This window comes from Gossypium hirsutum, chromosome A03 (genome assembly GCF_007990345.1).
Source record: "Gossypium hirsutum isolate 1008001.06 chromosome A03, Gossypium_hirsutum_v2.1, whole genome shotgun sequence".
In the NCBI taxonomy this organism is placed as follows: Eukaryota; Viridiplantae; Streptophyta; class Magnoliopsida; order Malvales; family Malvaceae; genus Gossypium; species Gossypium hirsutum.
In genome coordinates this window covers 101,804,493-101,810,492 of record NC_053426.1, presented here as the reverse complement: position 1 = coordinate 101,810,492, position 6,000 = coordinate 101,804,493, and positions in this window count along the sequence as shown.

The following is a 6,000-nucleotide window of genomic DNA, read 5'->3' as shown; positions in this document are numbered from 1 at the left end:
TGGCGATAAAGTCTTACTAGATACCGTAGATCCCCACATTGTCACTACCACACCAAATGAGGAAATCCCTCTTACGGTACTCAGTATTTTTTCATTTGGTACGGCGGAGGTGAGCCACCCCAAGTTCGACACTTTTAAGGTAAACAATACCCGATTAAAACCCTATTTTGAGGAGATTGATAGTAGGAATGAGGAGTATAAACTCCTCGAACCACCCTGACCATTCACTAGAGATGTAAGTCGAGCTTAGACTATAAATAAGCGCTTCTCAAGAGGCAACCCGAGCACTAACATATTTTGATTTCTTTATTTTTAATTTCTAACACTTTGAATCATTAACTTTATCTTTGAATTGTAAAGTTTTTCAGCACACACAGCCAGACACAGGGCGTGCCTAAAGTCGTAGCACACACGCCTTGGGATATTAAGAGCTTGTCTGAAATGATGAATCCGGCTTCTGAGATGGATCAATCGGCTTCCTTGGAGTAATTCTTTACCCCCTATTCTTCTTCCCCTTTCTCTTCCTCCTTTAGGGTGTATTTATAGGCTTTGGGATGCCTAGAAGCTCTCAAAATTAGCCTTTTCCGAATTGGACTCAACTTGGGCTCGGCAAGGACACGCCCGTGGCACACGCCTTTGTTTGATTACTTCAGGCCGTGTTCGAGCTTGCCAAATTGACACGACCGTGTGGTCTTCCCGTGTGAGGAGGTCCAGGCCGTATTGATTTCATATTTTTGCCCATTTTCTCTGTTTTTGGCCTGTTTCTCGTTCCTTTTTCTGTCCTATGCTCTTCTAAGTATAAAACATGAAATTAAAGTATTAGGAGCATCGAATTCACCAATTCTAATGAGAAATCATCCATAAAATGCATTAAACATGGGGTAAAAATATGTATAATTTACGGTTTATCAGGGGTTTTGTTTTAACTAATTAATTATCTAAACTAAGAATTCATGAAAAATAGAATTAGGGAATTACTTGTGGAAAAACGATTGAATTAAGACAATACCTAAGGAAGAATCCACCTAAACTTAACTTGTTATTCTAACTCCGAATCGGACGATTTATTTATTTAACTTGTTTCGTAGAGATCCCTAATTTATGTTATTATCTCTATTCAAGACTAATAACGTCTAATCCCTAGATTTAATAATTGAGAATTTTCTCTAATTAACACCTTAGGGTTGCATTAACTCGATCTATGGATCCCCTTATTAGGTTTCACCCTAATCCGGCAAAATCTTGTCACCCTATCTCTAGGCGCGCAATCAACTCCGCTTAATTATGACAAATGTACTCTTAAACAGGGTCTTTTCCTCCTCTGAATAAGAGCTTATCTTGAATCAGTATCCTGGGATATCAAAACAAGATAAGAACACATAATTAAGAACAAGTTAAATATTTATCATACAATTCAGAAAATAATAACAAGATTCGTCTTAGGTTTCATTCCCCTTAGGTATTTAGGGGATTTAGTTCATAACTAAAAAGGAAAACATCTCAGAAGAATAATGAATACAAAACATAAAGAAAACACAAAACTCCTGAAGGGAAATTGAGGGGAAATCTTCAGTCTTGATGGTAAATGCGACTTCTGAGATAGATCAATCGGCTTCCCTTGAGCAGTTCCCTGCCTCCTTTTCTCTCTTTTTTTTCCCTCTTCCTTTAGGGTGTATTTATAGGCTTTTAGAATGCCTAAAAGCCCTCAAAATTAGCCTTTTCTGAATTGGACTCAACTTGGGCTCGGCAAGGACACGCCCGTGTGCTACTACTTCAAGCCGTGCTCGAACCTGTTAGAATAGGACGGGCATGTGTTCTACCCGTGTGAGTCGTGCTTTGATTCTGCCAAATTGACACGGCCATGTGGTTTTCCCGTGTGAGGAAGTCCAGGCCGTGTTGATTTCGTACGTTGGTCCATTTTCTCTGTTTTTGGCCCATTTCTCGTTCCTTTCGCTCTCCTATGCTCACCTAAGTATAAAAAATGAAAATAAAGAATTAGGAGCATCGAATTCACCAATTCTAAGGAAAAATCATCCATAAAATGTGTTAAGCATGGGGTAAAAATATGTATAATTTACGGTTTATCAAATACCCCCACACTTAAGCATTTTCTTGTCCTCAAGCAAAATCCCCAACTCATAATCAAAATAAATCCTTCTCAACTTATAATCTCAAAATCCACAGGTAATCATATATTGAGAATTTAACTAAAAAAACATTAGAGCTTCAAACATTCCAAGTTGAGTATTTAATCACGCAAAACTTAGGCATCTCCCATTATCTAAGTGGTTATCTCGATTCGAAATCTCATGGAGTTTAACATCTTCACTAAAGATTCACTCAAATCACTCAAAGTCTTTAAGGACAATGAAAGTAGTACTCATCAGTCAATATGAAAAGTTATTACCATAAGCTTGCATGAAAATCAAATCTTCACCACTATAAATTGAGATGAAACATCAATCAAAAGGTCTTTAGAGGGTTGAAACGTGGCTTTGGTTAGGGGGTGTGGTCACAAGCTAAAAGAAACGGTTAGAATCGAGATTGAATTGAAAAATCACTTAACTAGAAAAAGATTTAATCATCACTTGCGTACAACAGAGCTTCTTCTCAGAATATGGGATTTAAATACTTAAGCTCAAAAACAAAAGATTACTACTAATGTGTATACACATTTTTTTTAAGAACAAGTTAAATAACATAGACTAACTATTAAGAACAAGACATAACTGAGCAACTATTTCAATTTAAATCTCGACAAAAATAGGGATCAAATTTAATTTATGAGATTTCAACAATAATGGGTTAAGGGTTAATATTAAGGGTAAGACAAGAAATGGCTTATTAGCTCAACAAGGTTTACTAAGGGTTAATCGTGGAGTTAGGATTTTCATGACATGAGTGGGTTAATCCTAAGTGCCTTAATCATTTTAACATATCAAATCAAATAGTGTGGTCTTGACATGCATAATCAAGCAAGTTCTAGAATAACAGTTAAATACTGACGCACTCAAAGCAATAATAAAAGTGAGTATGAAAGAATTAATAGATGCTCAAAAGGCTCAAAAAATATCACAAAATTATGGCTTTTTGATGTTTAAACTTGTCAATTCTAATTTAAGATAATACCTAAACTTGGGGAAACAACATAAAATTTTTAAATTCTTAAAAATCAAATTATCATGCTTGATTCCCTAATGTCTTAAAGTTTAAACAATCAATGCATAAATGCCTATGTTTTAATTCAAGATATATTAATAAAAGTTATAAATCAATCAAAATTTATCCTCAACATGATATGAGAGCTTTTCAAGAGAACAAGGCAATCATTCAGGGATTTTTCTGATAGTGAAATGAATACCCCCCACACTTAAGATGTACATTGTCCTCAATATACAAAGATAGATATTTTGACAAATGTAAGTTCATAAGATAGGGAGAAAAGTAAAACTTCCTGAGTTAAAAATGGATAAAATTCCTAGATTAGCGAGAGCAAGTTGTTGGAAATAAAGCTGGAGGACAAGCATGATTCTGAATGACAAAAGGAGAATTGAGGGACTAATTTGAAAATAATCATAAAGATAAGTCGTGTTTAAAAAAATAATATTCAAAAATTAATAAAAGAAAAATAAAATAAGATAGATAATCTAATTTTTTCAAGTGGCACGGCTAGTTCACACGTCTGTGCGGATCGTGTCCCGCATGTGTTTGTCGCGAAGTGAGATGTCGTCACACGACCTTCAGGCACACCCGTGTGTCTAGGCTGTGTGGCTACATGATCATGTTACACGACCGTGTGTGATGTGGTTTACTTTTCCCACGGTAGTGTAGCACTGCGCACACCCGTATTATTTTGACAGTGTTGTCCACTGGTGCTAGACACGGGCGTGTCGCACGCCCGTGTTCATTTGGCAAATTTGACCACGGCTAGGTCGCACGCCCGGGGCCACTTATCGCATCCTATGTTGGGAAAGATAACTTTTACCCTGTTTTCGCATAGCCATATCACACGACCATGTTTTCGTCCGTGGTTGTCACACGGCCTGAAGCACATCTGTGTGATCGGTCGTGTGGAGTTGGGAACCTATGCTCAAAGACTTTGTTAGTGACCTAGATGTTTAAAAGTTGAAATTTAAATAATTTGAAACCATTAGTACTAGGGTTGCCTCCCGAGAAGCGCTTGTTATAGTCTAAGCTTGACTTACCTCTCCATTGAATGGTCATGGTGGTTCGAGGAGTTTATACTCCTTATTCCTGCTATCATTCTCATCGAAATAAGGTTTTAGACGGGTGTTGTTTACCTTAAAAGTGTCGAACTTGGGATGACTTACCTCGACTGTACCGAATGGGAAAATGCTAAGTACCGTAGAGGGATTTCTTTATTCGATTTGGTAGTGACAATGTAAAGATCTGTGGCATCTAATAATACTTTATCTCTAACCTTAAGTTGATTTGGGAAGGTATTGAACTCGTTCTGGCGTAGTTTTGGTTTATCGTGTGTTCTCGGTTTATGCGTCCGCCATTCATCTAGCTCCTCGATTTGTAGCCTTCGATCTTCATGAATAGGTCCTCTGCTATTGCTTGAGAATGACTTATGTACTTCCTTCAGACTCATTTCCTGCAAAGTAGGTTGCACCATATTATCAGTTTTAGTAGAATGGTTTAGACGACCACCTTCAATTTCCGATGTGTTGCCAGAATTGCGAGCTTGAATGGTAATTGTTTTGTCTCCCACACGGAGTGTGAGCTCGCCTGTGCCAACATCAATAATCGTAGCAGTTGATAAAAAGGGCTGTCCTAAAATCGAATGAGTGTTGCTATCCTCCTCTATGTCTAGAACAATGAAGTTAACGGGAAATATAAATTTATCGATTTTAACTAGCACATCTTCAATAATACCCCTAGGAAATCTTACAGTTTTATCTGCTAATTGAATGCTCATCCTAGTCTGTTTGGGCTTCCCAAGACCTAATTGTTTGAACAATTTGTAGGGCATGACGTTAATACTAGCTCCAAAATAAGCTAATGCATTATTAACATCTAAACTACCAATTAAGCAAGGAATCGTAAAACTCTCTGGATCTTTTAGTTTGTTGGGTAGTTTATTCTGTAGAATAACTGAGCAAACTGCGTTTAACTCCACATGCGACCCCTCGTCCAACTTCTGTTTATTTGCTAAAAGCTCTTTTAAAAATTTCATTGCGTTTGTCATCTGCGATAGAGCTTCAATAAATAGTAAGTTAATATGTAATTTTTTTAAAAGTTTAAAGAATTTACCAAATTGTTCATCTGAGCGGTCTTTCCTTATCGCGTTGGGGTATGGCGCACGAGGTTTATATTCAACATTCACTAATTTGTTTTTATTATGACTTACCTCACCTTGATCTCTGCTCACCATAGTTTCTTGCTTTGGTTCTAGCTTAGGCTCAACAAATCCTTCTTCATCTTGAACATTAATCGCGTTGAGCTGTTCCCTTGGGTTAGGTTCAGTATTACTTGGAAAGCTACCTTGTGGTCGTTTGGAGATTAGTTTGGAAAGCTGGCCTATCTGAGTTTCGAGCCCTTGGATCGAAGTTTGTTGATTTTTAAGTGTTGTCTCGGTGTTCTGGAAACGGGTTTTTGACACCGAGATAAATTTAGATAGCATCTCTTCAAGGTTCGGTTTCTTTTCCTATTGATAGGGTGGTTGTTGAAAACCCAGAGGATGTTGTAGTCTTTGATTTCCTTAACCGCCCCACGAGAAATTGGGATGGTTCCTCCAACTTGCATTATAAGTGTTACTATATGGGTTATTTTGGGATCTAATGTTATTGCTACCCATATATTGGACTTGTTCCTCCTCGATGCTAGGGTTGAAGGGTTGATACTCTGTGCATGCTCCTCCTTCATTCGTCTCGCACCTCATTACTGGGTGTACCTGAGTAGAACCAAGTAAACCATCAATCTTTTTATTTAGAAGTTCTACCTGGTTTGACAGCATAGTAATCGAATCGACGTTAT